This window comes from Homarus americanus, unplaced genomic scaffold, assembly GCF_018991925.1.
Source record: "Homarus americanus isolate GMGI-L3 unplaced genomic scaffold, GMGI_Hamer_2.0 scaffold16712, whole genome shotgun sequence".
In the NCBI taxonomy this organism is placed as follows: Eukaryota; Metazoa; Arthropoda; class Malacostraca; order Decapoda; family Nephropidae; genus Homarus; species Homarus americanus.
Window position 1 is genome coordinate 909,831 of NW_024757794.1, and position 18,659 is coordinate 928,489.

General features: G+C 48.8%; 1 protein-coding gene across 1 annotated transcript in view; it reads left to right on the forward strand.

The window, feature by feature from the left end:
* The first annotated feature begins 455 nt into the window (after window positions 1-455).
* LOC121857782 overlaps window positions 456-18,659 on the forward strand; it is a 94,336-nt gene continuing 76,132 nt past the window's right edge. Inside the window, exon 1 of the mRNA XM_042353976.1 lies at window positions 456-737. The gene's annotated coding sequence lies outside the window, so the exon portion shown is untranslated. The remainder of the gene's footprint in view (window positions 738-18,659) is intronic.

Genomic DNA, 18,659 nt, shown 5'->3' on the forward strand with positions numbered 1-18,659 from the left:
ATTTATTTAGAAATATTTCAACGTTTTGTGTTTACTTTGTTGTTTTTAAAGGTTTCTAAGTTTAATTTGGAGAGTATAAGAACATAAGAACATAAGAACATAAGAAAGTGGGATACTGCAGGAGGCCGACTGGCCCATACAGGGCAGATCCCTTTCACACCCATCCCAGCACTTCCATGTGCCTATCCAACTTCGTCTTGAAGCTCCCTAGCGTCCCCGATCCTACTATAGCACTCGGTAGCCTATTCCACATATCCACAACTCTATTACCAAACCAGTGCTTGCCTATATCCTTTCTGAATCGGAATGTAGGTTTTTAAAGACAATTTTACCATTTGGCCTTTTTTGGGCCTTTTATTCCTGTGTTTTTGGCCATAAGCAACTGAAATCATCTGGCAACCTAGCATAGGATCGTGGCGGTGGCGGGTAGTAGCTCGTAGTTGGTGTTGCACCAGTCCGCCAGTGACTGTGGTGGTGTGAGGACGCGCTGGTCAGTGACGCTCAACCCTCACACAACCTCTCGCGTGTCGAAATCTTTAGTGTCGTCTCTCCTCAGCCTGTGCTCCTATGGAAGTGTGGAAAATTCAGAAATATGCAACTGTGTTACTGTTAACTTGAGAGCTGTATTAAGACTCAAAACATCAGAGGAAAACATGGATTAGTAAAGTTGTTTCACGTAGAGACAATCATCAAATGACGTTTTAGTGAGGACCACTCCATAGCCCCACAACATACTGGTGAGTACTAGTCTCTTGATATCATTCCAATGTTAAATTTTGTGTTGCAATGAGAAAGGAAAAAAAGTTCGCGATGACTCAAGCTAATAAAACGGATTTACTATTTGTTGATGTTACATAAGCGTTAAACAGGATGATGTGACGTGGTAATTGCTACGTTATCTGTTTACTGTTGTTGTCTGGTTGTTGGTGGACTATTATTATTATTACTGAACTTACTAGGCTCTTAAGACCCTAGTTATTGAAGCGCAGTAATACATTGTGAGGTCAACAAGCTGATGCCAAGAAACAACTTTACCAAGATGTAACAGAGAATTATAAAGTTCGTCAAAAAGTTTAATATAACTAATCTTAAAAAAAGGTTGAATCTTAAATGACTAAAGCATAATTAATATTTATCGATGTATCCTGTGTTAAGTGAATTGACAAAGCTTATGTGTTGTCCGTGTGTATGTGCGAGATGATGGTGTGTGTTGTCTGTGTGTATGTGCGAGATGATGGTGTGTTGTCTGTGTGTATGTGCGAGATGATGGTGTGTGTTGTCTGTGTGTATGTGCGAGATGATGGTGTGTGTGTTGTCTGTGTGTGTGCAGAGATGATGGTGTGTGTTGTCTGTGTGTATGTGCAGAGATGATGGTGTGTTGTCTGTGTGTATGTGCAGAGATGATGGTGTGTGTTGTCTGTGTGTATGTGCGAGATGATGGTGTGTGTTGTCTCTGTGTGTGTATGTGCAGATGATGGTGTGTGTTGTCCCGTGTGTATGTGCGGATGATGGTGTGTTGTCTGTGTGTGTGCGAGATGATGGTGTGTGTTGTCTGTGTGTATGTGCGAGATGATGGTGTGTGTTGTCTGTGTGTATGTGCAGGAATGATGGTGTGTTGTCTGTGTGTATGTGCGAGATGATGGTGTGTGTAGTCCGTGTGTATGTGCGAGATGATGGTGTGTTGTCTGTGTGTATGTGCGAGATGATGGTGTGTTGTCTGTGTGCTGCCTGAACTGGTGGCGTGGTAGGAGCAGCAGGCAACATGACCATGGTGTATACTACACAATGGTCAGTGGGAACAGCTGGACCAATTGTTGCACGATTACAGAGGAGTCAGCCTGCTCCTGTGGCGCGTGGACCTCATGACTCCCTAAAACCCGGAACCTGACCTGTCCCAAACAGAAGCGTAATCTAACCTAACCTACCTCTAACATAATCCTAACACCTCTAACATAATCATAACCTAACCTCTCACTAATCGAACCAAATCTGAACTGGTAAGATATTTGGTCAGTTTACGGGCGTCTAAGAAGAACCGTTCACTACCTTTCCTCGTTATTATAACAGGTGACTTATCCCGGTCCTCAGCAGACTGTGCCGTGTACAGTACTGACTGGGAGGTGAGTGTGAGCGACTGTCGTGTACAGTACTGACTGGGAGGCGAGTGTAATTGACTGTCGTGTACAATACTGACTGGGAGGTGAATGTAAGCGACTGTCGTGTACAGTACTGACTGGGAGGTGAGTGTAAGCGACTGTCGTGTACAGTACTGACTGGGAGGCGAGTGTAAGCGACTGTCGTGTACAATACTGACTGGGAGGTGAGTGTAAGCGACTGTCGTGTACAATACTGACTGGGAGGCGAGTGTAAGCGACTGTCGTGTACAGTACTGACTGGGAGGCGAGTGTAAGCGACTGTCGTGTACAATTCTGACTGGGAGGCGAGTGTAAGCGACTGTCGTGTACAATACTGACTGGGAGGCGAATATAGCGTGTTGTGGTGCGGAAGGGGGCTCATAAACTGGTGCAAATGACTGACCATAACAAAACAAGAGAGAACACGATTGATTTACGCCCCTGCTTTGTCCCGTTGAGCTCACAAGGCGATATACCTCTGAGGAAGGTTAAAAAGTTCAGTTTACCTCCGCTCTTTTATTTTTAAACAGGATCTTCACTGGCATGTTTGTTTTAATGTATAGAAGAAAACTAATTTAACCTCAGCCAGCACAAATTAGGCTAAAATTATTGAGGTGTATGTTAGGTTAAGTTAGGTTAGGTAATTTCTTGAGGTTTCCTTCGTAAGTTGATGTCAGACACGTGATCTACAGCTCCTGCCTCTGGTCTTGCTCCCTTCATATCAAAACTATTTATTATTCTCGATGTTCCCGCCAAACAATAACAAGAAATACGACCATGGAGTTTAACCGACCATTTACTCATTCATTGGATATTATTATTTCGTGTGTCTGTTGTGTTTTATGTAAGGTTTGTGAACGAGAGACTGAACACATACATTAATGTTGTAGCTATAATGATTATAATGAACATGGAGGATGAGGGTTCTTGATGTGTATTTCTGTGTATATTTGTGTAATACAAAAAGTATTTTGAATTAAAGATTTATTGAAAACAGTAGCCAGAAATTTAAATGGTATCCCGTATAACAGAAGCACAAGGAATGGGTCGTTGAATGTACTGAGAGAACTTACACGTTATTTATGATTCGTTTGTGTGTGGTGGGGAAGGGGGGTGTGTGTGTGTGTGAGGAAGGGGGGTGTGTGTTTGGGGGAAGGGGTGGGGGTGAGGGGATATTTTTCATCCTGTTTTGGCACTTTCCTGACACTTTCCACACTTACAAGTCTTACATCACTCTTTACCATTTCCTCCTCCGTGTTTTTGAGGTAATGTCTCCCATCACCGACCTGACGGAGGCCTGACGGAGGGAAGGCGGTGTATGGATGGAGGAGATCCGTGTATACTTGTATGATAGTTTGCTTTGTATAGCCGTCTCTTAGCTTTCCATCCTTCGCCTGGCATTCCACCCTTCGCCTGGCATTCCACCCTTCGCCTGGCGTTCCACCCTTCGCCTGACGTTCCACCCTTCGCCTGACGTTCCACCCTTCGCCTGACGTTCCACCCTTCGCCTGACGTTCCACCCTTCACCTGGTGTTCTTCATCGACTTCTGTGATTGGCAGGTGACTGATATCCGAATGATACTGATAACAACACAAAGACCGGAAGACTGCCCTTGTTCACGGCCCAGCTGACAACTCTCTCTCTCTCTCTCTCTGCCGGCCACTCCCCCATCACTGCCGGTCACTCCCCCATCACTGCCGGTCACTTCCCCATCACTATCGGTCACTTCCCCATCACTGCCGGTCACTCCCAATCACTGTATTGCTTACTGTATTTCGTGGCGTCATTTATCATAACTTCGTGAAAGGTAAGAAAGAGCGATGGTGTACTGGTGTGGTGACGTGACTCCTGGCTGGTGGGGGCAGGTAAAGGTGTGCTCTATACACTACACTACGCTCTATACACTACACTACGCTCTATACACTACACTCTATACACTACACTACACTCTATACACTACACTACGCTCTATACACTACACTACACTCTATACACTATACTACGCTCTATACACTATACTACGCTCTATGCACTACACTACGCTCTATACACTACACTCTATACACTACACTACGCTCTATACACTACACTCTATACACTACACTACACTATACACTATACTACGCTCTATACACTACACTACACTCTATACACTACACTCTATACACTACACTCTATACACTACACTACGCTCTATACACTACCTCTATACACTACACTACGCTCTATACACTACACTACGCTCTATACACTACACTCTTTACACTATACACTACACTACGCTCTATACACTACCTCTATACACTACACATTCTCTGTTTTTCCTCCATCTCTCAGTTGTAATTTTGAGGATTTGTTAATTTCTCTGGGACCCTAATTTAGCAACCCTAACCTTACTTAACCAATTTAATCTTTATCTTAACTTTGATACTTTTAGCAACAACCTTCCCCCTACCATAACTTAACCTTACCTTCCCCTACCATAACTTAACCTTACCTTCCCCTGACCTAACTTGACCTAACTCGAGGCTTCCGTTTCAAGGTCAGACTCCTGGTTGTGGGTCTCAGTCAGGGCGCCTGTGGTGGTTGAGACCGCAGTCTGGCCTCCTCATTACACTTTTTTACCCATTAACCTTAAAAATACCACCCCAGGTTATAATGGCGCCTTGGGGAGGGGGGGGGGGTGTAATTATGCTGCTTGTGTGAAATAAAGGATTAGTTGTGGTTAAGTCTTGTTACCTGTGAAAGACGTAGACCTAATTAAGACTTGTGATTAGTTACCCTTTTAAGACTTGAATATAATTACGTCCTAAGGTAATTATCTGTCTTCAACTTTGTCAATTAAAATCCTAATTACCTTAATGAGAAAAATAATCCCAATGATTTATCTTATATTAGAGAAGGATTTATTGAAGGGAGTTAATTGCATATTATTATAGGGATTTAGTACAGTAATTTAACATAGCAATATAAAAAGGGTAATCAAAGAGAAATAGTAGATATATTTAAAGATATGGATAGAGGGATGAGATCTTTTATAGGTATTTACTTTGGGAATTTAATGGCAATTTAACTCGGGGATTTAAACAAGAATATTTACAAGTAATCTCAAGATCGGTGTAAATTTCTGGTGTAAATAACAGGTGTAATGGCTGGGTGTGGCTGAGGTGAGGTATTGATCTGGTAGCGGGGGATGGGTGAGGGAGGGATGGGGGAGGAGGAGAAAGTAGAGGTGATTGATGAGGGAGGAGGAAGTGAGAGGTGGAAGAGGAGGTAAGGGTGGTGGAGGAGAAGGAAGAGGAGGCACACCAGGAAGCCACCAGGTACAGCACCTCAGCTATGTCATAATCAGTCACCTGGAGGGATAGTGTGTTTGTGTGAGAGAGAGCGAGCGAGCAGGGAACATGTCTACATCACTGAGCCACAAATTACAACGCACATGAGAGAATAACATCTACATGTACGTATATGCTTGAGCTTGTGTGTGCGTGCTTGCGTGCTTCCTAAACTCCCCCCCCATTGCCTCCTCCTCAACCCCCATCACCCCCGCAAGCACCAGGGGTGTGTGTGTTAAAAAATAATTCCTGTTATTTTCACCGAAATTGCTTGAAAATCTTTCTTCTGTGTCACTGCTGAAAATAGCTGACCTGTGTGTGTGTGTGTGTGTGTGTGTGTGTGCGTGGGTGTGTGTGTGTGCCCAATAACTCAGGTTTTATACAAGTTTCTCTTCACACCTACACACGAACTCCATCCTTTAGTAAATCTATGTGTAGAGAGAGAGAGAGAGAGAGAGAGAGAGAGAGCGCACGGTGTTGTCCACTGGTTGCTAGGGAACCACTCCTCTTCTTGTTACTCCCCGCCCTGCTGCTCCGACCTCATCACTTTACTCTGTCTGTTACAGTACCGTGATGGCCGGGGGTTGGTCATGTATGTGTCAGCACTGTCACTGTCATAACACGGGTTACTCTTACCATAATGGGCAGTGTTAATATAGGTTGTCATAGCCGGCATGTCAGTACTGTCATATTGTCATATACGCAGTTCATATGACAGTTGAACAAGGGGCTGTAATGTAAATTTTAGCACTTGGCAGTCTCTCAGTTCTGGGTTGTCAACATGTCAATCAGGTAAACAAAGCCATGACCTGTGTACACACCTGTGGGACACGTAAAGAGGAAGACTTACCTGTAGCTGTCAGAAGCCATAATGTGTCTTAAGTATCACAGTACAACACAGTGACCCTCACCTGAAGGTCACCTCCAGTTTTATGTTTGCCTGTACAATCTATGGCTACCTGTTAGTGTGTGTAGGCGTGGTGAGTGTCACGGGGTCACGACCTGTGTCCCACGGTCATGACCTCTGTCACACGGTCACGACCTGTGTCACTTCCGTCGGGTGTACCTAAGAGGAGGAGATTACCGGGTGTGGTGTGTCCAGGTAGTGTGATGGTTGGCTGTCACGCGTCTCACCTCTATGGTGGAGACCCATCATGGCCTGACACACTCTTTGTACACCTGTGGGTGGATGATCTGAGACAGTTGACCGTCTCTGTAGGTTGGGTGATCCTAACAGCCGTGGTATTAATCTGAAGCCTGGCAGTACAGGAGGAAGGCTGCCTCACGGTTGGCCGCATGAAGATGAGGTTTTCAAGTGGCAGGTGATGAGTTACAGACCCGTAATGGGATTGTGGGGCCTCAATCCTTTTTTCACCAGTCCTGTGAGCCAACAACCTGTGCTTCATGGACCTCTCGCTGTTGAGCCACGTCCCCATACACGTCACCTACTCTGCCCGGGTAACAGCGCCGCCATCATCTGTTCTCCCGGAAGTTATAACACCGGAATCACTTAACACAGTAACCCACCCAGAACTCTGGAGCCCCACAACAAGGTATGCAGCGTTGACCCCCTGAGGCTTCACTGTAGAACAAGTATTTGACACGTACTGAGGTGAAGACGTGGTTGGTGTGAGAACGATCCATTTTCTGAAGTGCTTGTGAGGTCAAGTGGTTTCGTTACTACCAATGAGAGGACATCTTAAACGTGCACTTCTGTCCCATAGTTCCTGACTGTCAGTGCTGTCTGTCTGTCTCTCTCTCTACACACACACTGACAGTGACTGACATATTTACTGGATATAGTTCAACCCAAATCATCAGTGATTGACCCAGCAGGAGGGACCAAGGTCTTCACTGTTCACTTGTTTCACTTTCATGCAACAGAAGTGTCTTGTTGAATCCTTACATCAACAGCAAAGTGTCTGCTACACCCTCACCCAGCTGCTACACCCTCACCCAGCTGCTACACCCTCACCCAGCTGCTACACCCTCACCCAGCTGCTACACCCTCACCCAGCTGCTACACCTCACCCAGCTGCTGCACCCACACACCTCACCCACACCTCACCCACCCTACACCCTACCTCACCCCCTACACCTCACCCAGCTGCCACACCCTCACACCAGCCATACACCTCACCCAGCTGCTACACCTCACCCAGCTGCCACACCTCACCCAGCTGCTCACCCAGCTGCTACACCTCACCCAGCTGCTACACCTCACCCAGCTGCTACACCCTCACCCACCCCTGCTCACCCAGCTGCCACACCCTCACCCAGCTACACACCCTCACCCAGCTGCCACCCTCACCCACCCACCCAGCACCTCACCCAGCTGCTCACCCAACCCTCACCCACCACAGCTACACACCTACACCCTACACCCTGTTGCACCCTCACCCAGTTGCCACACCCTCACCCAGCTACCCTCACCCCACAGCTGCCACACCCCACCCAGCTGCTCACCTCACCTGCCCACCTCACCCAGCTGCTCCCTCACCCAGTTGCTACACCTCACCCAGTACACCTCACCCAGCTGCTACACCCTCACCCAGCTGCTGCTACACCTCACCCAGCTGTCACCCAGCTACACCCTCACCCAGCTGCTGCTCACCCTCACACCCTCACCAGCTGCCAGCCACACCTCACCCACACACACCCAGCTGCTACACCCTCACCCAAGACACCCCTGCTACACCTCACCCAGCTGCCACACCCTCACCCAGCTGCCACACACCTCACCCAGCCCAACACCAGCACCCAGCCCTCACCCACCACCTCACCCAGCTCACACCTCACCCAGCCCACACCCTCACCCAGCTGCACCCTCACCCAGCTCACCCTGAGCTGCCACACCTCACCCCTGCCACCCTACACCTCCTCACCCAGCTGCTACACCTCACCCAGCTGCCACACACCTCACCCAGCTGCTACACCCTCACCCAGCCGCTACACCTCACCCAGCTGCAGCTGCTACACCTCACCCAGCTGCTGCCACACCTCACCCAGCTGCTGCTACACCTCACCCAGCTGCTACACCCTCACCCAGCTGCTACACCCTCACCCAGCTGCTACACCCTCACCCAGCCTCCAGTACACTCAGGAACACAAATCCTTAGTGTATGTGTTTACCGAGTCACTTAATGTGTACTGAAACATCAAGGGACTTTATAAACATCCCTAAACATCAAAGGACTTCATAGAACATCGTAGCTCAGTGTGTTAGGGGCCGGCACGAGTATATACCACCGCCCTGCTTTAATGGGGCAGTCCAGGATATTGATCAGGATTATGATATGGAGTCTATATTCTGACCCTCATTGATCAGGGTTATGATATGGAGTCTATATTCTGACCCTCCCTTGTGTGTGTGTGTGTATGTATATACCCTCTCCCATGTGTGTGTGTGTGTGTGTGTATACCCTCTCCCGTGTGTGTGTGTGTGTGTGTGTTACCTGAGGCGAATTCTAATTGGCGTTTTAAAATATCAGGATGTGCAGGTGTAGTGATGACGTCACCTGTGTGCCGTGGACATTATCAGTGGTTGTCATGATTAGTGATGGTGAGTTTCAGTGATGGAGGCTTGGTGTTGGTGAGTTTAGTGATGGTGATATTGATGGTGATGGGTGATGGTGATAGTGGTTAGTTTTGAGGATTGTGATGATGGTAAATTCAATTGGTACTGATTATGTGTAATGGTGACGGTGTAACCTAACCTAACCTAACCTCACCTAACGACAACAACACAACTTAGAGATCTTAGGAAAACAAATTTACTTATGGGTGGAGTTCTTGTATAGGTGTGAAGGGAAACTTATGTAAAAACGAGGTATTGGACACACACACACACACACAGAGAGGAAAGTTTAGAGAAGAGAGAGAGAGAGTCATCCAAGACGTTAATGAACCATATGTGTTAACTTGTTGCACCTGTGGTAGATGATATTGTTACCTGTGTGTTATGAAGTATTAACACCTGTATTTTTTGTTATTGCAGCTGTATTTGTTATTGTTTTTGTTTTTAGTGGTTATTGCGGCTTTGTTATTGTTTTTATTGCTTTTGTGGTAGGATATATTGTTTTGTTTTTTGTTAATGTTGTATTATTATTGTTTTATTTGTTGTGGGTGTTGTTGTAGTGGTTGTTGTTGTTATGGTTGTGATTGTTGTTGTTATGGTTATTATTTTAGTTGTTGTAGTTATTGTTGAGTGATGTCATGCTAGTAAACATTTTTTAAGTAAGAGAAAGTGGGACGAATGGCCGGACAGTTTCTCTCTTCTTTACCGTGTCTCTTATGACATCATTCCTAATAATAGCACCGGGCATCATCCTCCCTCCTGCCTCCTTCTTCCCCTTCTCTTCTTCTTCTTCCTCCTCTTTCTTCCTTGTTCTTTGTTGTATTCGTCTATCACATTCTTCTTGTTCTTCTTCATGTGTGTGTGTGTGACGACCCAAGGTTCTACCACCATAATATTGACAAAGGTGTACTGCGAGGCTCGTGACAGGTACAACAACACCTGTCCCCATCTACCTGTGTGTTGATTAAGAAGGTCGCCTTGAGAAGTTGATGTTGCAAGGGAGGGAAGAGTGTATACCCAAGCTGTGTTGTGTATACTCTGAGGGGGTGTTGTGTGTATTGGGGAGGTGTGGGTATACTGTGGGTGTAGGTACCGAGGGAGGGAAACAGGGGTCGACAGGTACACTGAAGGGAATGAAGAGGGGAAATGGTTAACAAGGGAAGGGGAAGGAAGAGGGGACTCAGGTAACAAGGGAAGGGGAAGGAAGAGTGGAGACAGGTAACGAGGGAAGGGGAAGGAAGAGGGGACACAGGTACAGTGTAAAGACCACTACCAAGGTTACCATTAGGACTCATTAACGAGGGGAAAAAGTAACTAATGATGAACGACGGCTATTATTAGAGGTAGGTGAGGGGAGGTGAGGTAGGTGAGGGGAGGTCAGGTAGGTGAGGGGAGGTCAGGTGGGTGAGGGGTGACTGGGTAGGTATTGATCCTACACCACCACGCTCCTACAGCTACCTACGACAGGTGTGTGAAGAAGCAGTAGGTTGTAGGAAGGCCTGTATCCTGCACACCTGTAACTATGTGGTTTATTGTGGTGACGAGGCGAGAGGAAGTTAGAATCATTAGACGATCATGATAATAAAATGATAATGATAGTAGGTATAATAGTATTAACAATGATGGTGATTATTATAACATCGGTAATAAAGGCAACATAGAAATAACAAAGGTACAAAAAAACAACATTATATGACCCAAACAAAAGGTTCCTATGGACATCAACTGACACGTATTGGGTTCTTATAAACAATTTACTCTGGGATTAAATATTTATACTATGATATTTCCAATTAATTCTCCAGGTAAGAAAGAAGCAAGAGTTAGCCTGAGGTTAGTTCACCGAGGTTACAGTTAAGATGAAGCCATACCCACACAATACATTCATGTCGCTTAATATTTGAGGGATTCTTTGTGATCTAATTAATATTGCTTCAGTCTTCCCAAAATATTGAGATAACTTATTGTCTATCAGCCATTGTTTACGTATTTGGATCTGTCATCAACCTACAACGAAGTCTACGTCACGCGCCAATGGGCATACGTCATTTACATAACATACAAACAGCCAAGGTCCCAGGATACTCCCTTATGGCACTCCAGAAGTCATCGACAAGGATCCTTAACACTGTCAGTCTGTTGTCTGTCTACCATTATCCCTTTATCTCTTAATTACATAACTAAAATATTAAATTTTCCTTATTCCTTGTTTTCTTGTGTGTTGTTCTATTCAATCTTGATGTGTTTTTGTTTATTTTTTCATCAGTGTGACATATTTATTCATTTCCTGTTGGACCCTCCAGCTAAGCGTCTCGTCCATTAACTAACCAAACCTAACCTAACCAACACAGGTTTCATCGTATCTCGTACCGCTCAGCCACACCCAACCAAGAATCAGTCGGTAGATTTCGTCAATATTTGAGGCTTCACACCGATGCTAATATGTGCATAGGAGTTTGTAAAGGAGAGACGAGGTGTTGGTTTCTATGAGTAGGGGGCCGTGGTCACCAACCCTGTGTGTGATTTTGTATTGAGGGATTACAGTGATCTCCCTCGACTTCTTCAGATCTTGTTGTCGGGGATGATGAGAAAAAACCCGACTTTTTTCAAGACTTACCAGAGCGGCGATAAAAGCCCGACTTCCTCTCAGAACTTGTCCGGGATGAAGTAAAAACAGGATTTGACCTGCAGTGGGTGTGTGGTGCCCTAACCTAACCTAACCCAACCTCGATATTTGTGAGGAAACTTCATCATATAAACCTTTCTAGAATCCCCCAGCTATAGGTCACCGTCTGAGCCCCGTAACTAGCCCAGTGTACCATATATGGCTGTACAGACGAGGTCAATACTTCTCACACAGTCTCCACACTTTTCTCTCACTAACACTCGCGGTAAAAGTTGAATAAGAACCTGAAGTTATCAGAGGACTTAAGTTTCTTGTTTTATTGTGGGTGTGGAGTGACATGGTATGGAGTAACGTGATGGTATGGAGTAACGTGATGGTATGGAGTAACGTGATGGTGTGGAGTGACGTGGTGGTGTGGAGTGACATGGTATGGAGTAACGTGATGGTATGGAGTAACGTGATGGTGTGGAGTGACGTGGTGGTGCTGAGTGGTTTGGTGTGTAGTGGTAGGAGGTGAATTACGCAACTGGAGTTTGTTAACCATTTAGGGAAACATCCAGTACCGGATTGTTATGGCAGAGGTGATGGGGAGGGTCATGGGGGGCTGGGGGAGGGTCATGGAGGGGACTGGGGGGAGGTGGGTCATAGAGGGGGGGCTGGAGGTAGGGCGGGAATAAAGCTGACATGCCCTGGTTTTCCCGTTGTGTTTTGTTATGATAATCAACACTTCCTCTGACCTGTGCAAAACAAAATATCATTGTTGTCATTGTTAAGTCCGGAATCTCGTTGTACATAGTATCTGGTTAAACTGATAACACCGAACTCTCCCTCTTTTCCTGCACAGTTGGCCGAGTCACTTGTTGGCAGGACACCAGACTCAACCAAGATACTGTGTAGTTTGGTATCAGAGTTCTATCACTGGTGTATAGTTACTTTATCATGGCCCACAGGTTTCTTACAAGTTCAGGTCCATTCATGTTAAAACAGCATTACAGGTACAGTGACTTATGCAAGAGATGAACATTTGTTGATGGCCATGGCCCTTGTATAGATAACAGTTATGATAATTAAACATATCCGAGCGGATGGAGACCCTGCCCGCTAATCATTTCCATGGCAGGGGCAGTATTGTATTACTGTAAACTAAAGCAGTTACCGCTGGAGACTGTCACATGTCCCCGTTTTCTTTAACCTCCGAAAATCCCTGTTTTATCACTACACACTCCTGTCTCCTTCCATCCTTCCTCCTCCTCTTTCTCGTCCCTCTCTGCTCCCTCCCTCCTTCCCTCCCTGTCAAACCCTTCCTTCACGCCCACACCCTCAGTGACGCTCTCTGTCCGTCGCTGCTCCACCCTCCCACAACCACAGCTCTCACACTGCCATGAAAGCTGACTAACTGACCGACCGCTGACTGACCGACGAATGATATCGACTGAGATTAACTCTGTAAATCATATATAGGTTAGGTTAGATTAGGGTTAGTTAGGTTAGGTTGTCAGGTTAGGGCTCAATTGGACTAGTACCCATATCTTACCAGTAGTGCCAACAGGTGCCTCTCTTCTCTTCCTAAAGTTTCTTCCTAATACACCTCCCCCTCCTTCCCCCCTCCACCCTCCACTTCCTCCATTTCCTCTCCCTCCCTCCCCTAGTGGTATAACATATTTAATTATATATTTACCTTTTATTACATATTTTTAGATCAGTAATACAACATTTTTAAAACCACGGCCCCAACTGTGATGGGGGGAGGGTGGGATGACCAGCAAAGGTGATCAAATAAGGTGTGTGTGTGTGTGTGTGTGTGTGTGTGTGTGTGTGTGTGTGTTGAGGGGCGGAGAGAGGAGAAGAGGGAGGTCTGACCATCCTCCTCCCTCCTCCTTCCTCTTCCTCTTCCTCCATTCCTCCTCCTCCTCCCCATTCTGCATCTTCCTTTCTACCCTCCTTTCCTCCTCCTCCTCCCCCCATTCCTCATCTTCCTCTTCCCACCCTCCTTCCTCCCTCCTCTCCCATTCCTCCCCCTCCACCCCTACTCCTCTACCACCCCTCCTTCCCCTACTCCTCTACCACCCCTCCTGCACCTCCTCACCTGACCATCCCCACGACCGGTCCAGGGCGTGCGGGCGTGGGTGGCGTGTGTGTGTTCGACCGTTACAACTGGCTGAGTGTGGGCACGTCACCCTCTTGCAATAGGGAGCTTAAGACCGCGGCTCAACGCTTAGTAACAGTGACTTGTTTACCCGTTTGAGTGACCTGTTTACCTGTTTGAGTGACCTGTTTACCTGTTTGAGTGACTTGTTTACCCGTTTGAGTGACTTGTTTACCCGTTTGAGTGACTTGTTTACCCGTTTGAGTGACTTGTTTACCCGTTTGAGTGACTTGTTTACCTGTTTTGTTGACTTGTTACCGTTTGAGTGACTTGTTTACCCGTTTGAGTGACTTGTTTACCCGTTTGAGTGACTTGTTTACCCGTTTGAGTGACTTGTTTACCCGTTTGAGTGACTTGTTTACCCGTTTGAGTGACTTGTTTACCCGTTTGAGTGACTTGTTTACCCGTTTGAGTGACTTGTTTACCCGTTTGAGTGACCTGTTTACCTGTTTGAGTGACTTGTTTACCCGTTTGAGTGACTTGTTTACCTGTTTGAGTGACTTGTTTACCCGTTTGAGTAACTTGTTTACCCGTTTGAGTGACTTGTTTACGTATGAGTGCCAACAGGTGAACAGGATGAGTAAATAAAACCAAGAGAAGAAAATACAGGATAAGAGAAGGAAGAAGACGAAGGAAGAAGACGAAGAAGAAGAAGGAAGAAGAAGGAAGAAGAAGAAGAAGGAAGAAGAAGAAGTAGGAAGGAGGAGGAAAGAGGAAGAAGAAGGAGGAAGAAGGAAGAGGAGGAAGAAGAAGAAGACACATAGTTAACGTCAGGAGGAGTGTTGGTCAAGACGCCAGTGACCATTTGTGTACCGCTGCTGATGGTGTGAGTCAGCAACCACTGTCAGCCACCTCACCAGCAGGACCACTGTCAGCACCTCACCAGCAGGGACCACTGTCAGCACCTCACCAGTAGGGACCACTGTCAGCCACCTCACCAGTAGGGACCACACTGTCAGCCACCACCAGAAGGGACCACTGTCGCACACCACCAGCAGGGACCACCAAGTCAGCACCACCACAGGGACCACTGTCAGCCACCTCACCAGCAGGGACCACTGTCAGCACTCTCACCAGCAGGGACCACTGTCAGCACCTCACCAGAAGGGACCACTGTGCACCTCACCAGAAGGGACCACTGTCAGCACCTCAACAGCAGGGACCACTTTCAGCCACCCCACCAGAAGGCAGTACCATTGTCAGCACCTCACCAGTAGGGACCACTCTGTCAGCACCTCACCAGCAGGACCACTGTCAGCACCTCACCAGTAGGGACCACACTGTCAGCACCTCACCAGTAGGGACCACTGTCACACCTCACCAGAAGGACCACTGTCAGCCACCCTCACCAGCAGGGACCACTGTCAGCACCTCACCAGAAGGGACCACTGTCAAGAATCCCCAACAGCAGGGACCACTGCCAGCCACCTCACCAGCAGGACCACTGTCAGCACCTCACCAGTAGGGACCACTGTCACACTCACCAGTAGGGACCACTGTCAGCCACCCTCACCAGCAGGAATCCACTGTCAGCCACTCCCACCAGCAGAGGGTCCACTGTCACACCACCAGCAGGGACCACTGTCAGCACCTCCTCAGACCACTGTCAGCACCTCACCAGTAGGACCACTGTCAGCACCTCACCAGAAGGGACCACTGTCAGCACCTCACCAGAGGGACCACTGTCAGCACCTCACCAGCAGGGACCACACCGTCAGCCACCTCACCAGCAGGGACCACTGTCAGCACCTCACCAGTAGGGACCACTGTCAGCCTGCACCAGTAGGACCACCGTCAGCCACCTCACCAGAAGGGACCACTGTCACACCTCACCAGCAGGGACACTGTCAGCACCTCACCAGAAGGACCACTGTCAGCACCTCACCAGCAGGGACCACTGTCAGCCACCTCACCAGCAGGGACCACTGTCAGCACCTCACCAGTAGGGACCGCTGTCAGCACTCACCAGCAGGGACCACTGTCAGCAAGCACCTCACCAGTAGGGACCACTGTCAGCACCTCACCTCAGTAGGGACCACTGTAGCCACCCCACCAGTAGGACCACACAGCACCTCACCAGTAGGGACCACTGTCAGCACCTCACCAGCAGGGACCACTTCGTCAGCACCTCACCAGTAGGACCACTGTCAGCACCTCACCAGTAGGGACCACTGTCAGCCACCTCACCAGAAGGGACCACTGTCAGCACCTCACCAGAAGGGACCACTGTCAGCACCTCACCAGCAGGGACCACTGTCAGCCACCTCACCAGCAGGGACCACTGTCAGCCACCTCACCAGCAGGGACCACTGTCAGCCACCTCACCAGAAGGGACCACTGTCAGCCACCTCACCTGGTGAAGGGACCACTGTCAGCACCTCACCAGCCAGGGACCACTGTCAGCACTCTCACCAGCAGGGACCACTGTCAGCACCTCACCAGCAGGGACCCCACTGTCACACCTCACCACAGGGACACTGTCAGCCACCTCACCAGCAGGGACCACTGTCAGCCACCCTCACCAGCAGGGACCACTGTCAGCCACCTCACCAGCAGGGACCACTGTCAGCCACCTCACCAGCAGGGACCACTGGGGTCAGCACCTCCTCACCAGCAGGGACCACTGTCAGCCACCTCACCAGCAGGGACCACTGTCAGCCACCTCACCAGCAGGGACCACTGTCAGCCACCCCTCACCAGCATAGGACCACTGTCAGCCACCTGCACCAGCAGGGACCACTCAGCCACCCCACCAGCAGGACCACTGTCAGCACCTCACCAGCAGGGACCACTGTCACACCTCACCAGCAGGGACCACTGTCAGCACCTCACCAGCAGGGACCACTGTCAGCCACCTCACCAGCAGGACCACTGTCAGCACCTCACCAGCAGGGACCACTGTCAGCCACCCTCACCAGCAGGACCACTGTCAGCACCTCACCAGCAGGGACCACTGTCAGCACTCACCAGCAGGACCACTGTCAGCACCTCACCAGCAGGGACCACTCATCAGCCACCTACCAGCAGGACCACCATCAGCACCTCACCAGCAGGGACCACTGTCAGCCACCTCACCAGCAGGACCACTGTCAGCCACCTCACCAGCAGGACCACCTGCTCAGCCACCCCACCAGCAGGGACCACTGTCAGCACCCCCACCAGCAGGACCACTGTCAGCCACCTCACCAGCAGGACCAACTTCTGTCAGCACCCTCACCAGCAGGGACCACTGTCAGCCACCTCACCAGCAGGGACCACTGTCAGCCACTCCCACCAGCAGGGACCACCACAGCACCTCACCAGAAGGACCACTGCCGCACTCTCACCAGCAGGAACCACTGTCACACACCTCACCAGCGGGGACCACTGTCACACCTCACCAGAAGTGGACCACTCTGTCAGCACCTCACCAGAAGGGACGACTGTCAGCCACTCCACCAGCAGGGACCACTGTCAGCACTCCTCACCAGCAGGGACCACTGTCAGCACTTCACCAGAAGGGACCACTGTCAGCACCTCACCAGAAGGACCACCGTCAGCACCTCACCAGAAGGGACCACTGTCAGCACTCTCACCAGAAGGACCACTGTCAGCCACTCACCAGCAGGGACCACTGTCAGCCACCCCACCAGTGCAGCAGGACCACTGTCAGCACCTCACCAGAAGGGACCACTGTCAGCACTCCTCACCAGTAGGGAACACTGTCAGCACTCTCACCAGAAGGGACCACTGTCAGCCACCTCACCAGCAGGGACCCACTGTCAGCACCTCACCAGCAGGGACCACTGTCACACTTCACCAGAAGGGACCACTGTCAGCACCTCACCAGAAGGGACCACTGTCAGCACCTCACCAGCAGGGACCACTGTCAGCACCTCACCAGCAGGGACCACTGTCAGCCACCTCACCAGCAGGGACCACTGTCAGCACCTCACCAGAAGGGACCACTGTCAGCACCTCACCAGCAGGACCACTGTCAGCACCTCACCAGCAGGGACCACTGTCAGCCACTTCATCATGTTTTACAGTTTTAATACTTAACCACTTGTGACTGGATACTGTTCCGGTCGACGTGACGAAATTTTTCTGACGTATTTCACTGTTGTATTTCTCAATGCATTTCACTGTTGGTGGTTAATAATAAAGTCTGGTGTTTACGTTACTGTTGGAGGAAGTCTTGATTCTGAAGGTGCTGGTCAAGCGTCCTTCCTTTCCTCCCCTCCTTCTCCTCCCTCTCTCCCTCCTTCACCCCCCACTCCACCTCACCTGTGTTTTCAGTAACGGTAGCCAGCTTGTTTAGTGGTCACCTGACGCCTCACTGGCCCACACTCCTCAATCAGTTTAATTTTGTCATTTATTTTTTTTAATCGTAAGTAACGTGATGATGATGGGGTCCACAACACACCTCTTAGAAGCACTACTGTCTGCTGTATGTAAACAAGGGTAAACAATAAATGTAAACAATGGTGAACAAGAAATGTAAACAATGGTGAATAAGAAATAGTATCTAGTTAGGTTGTAAAAGAATTCCTCGAGTGAAAAACCACTATCAGTTAGGTTAGGTTAGGATCTCGTGGTGATAGTTCGTAAATAATGCCAAGAGGTGGTGTAGAGGCGGTGTGTCTCGTGGTTGGTGTTGTGGTGATGGCTGGGTGTAGCGGCGGTATGTCTCGTGGTTGGTGTTGTGATGATGGCTGGGTGTAGTGGCGGTGTGTCTCGTGGTAGGTGTTGTGGTGATGGCTGGGTGTGTGTTCCATGGTAGGTGTTGTGATGATGGCTGGGTGTAGTGGCGGTGTTGTCTCGTGGTTAGTGTTGTGATAATGGCTGACTGGGTGTAGC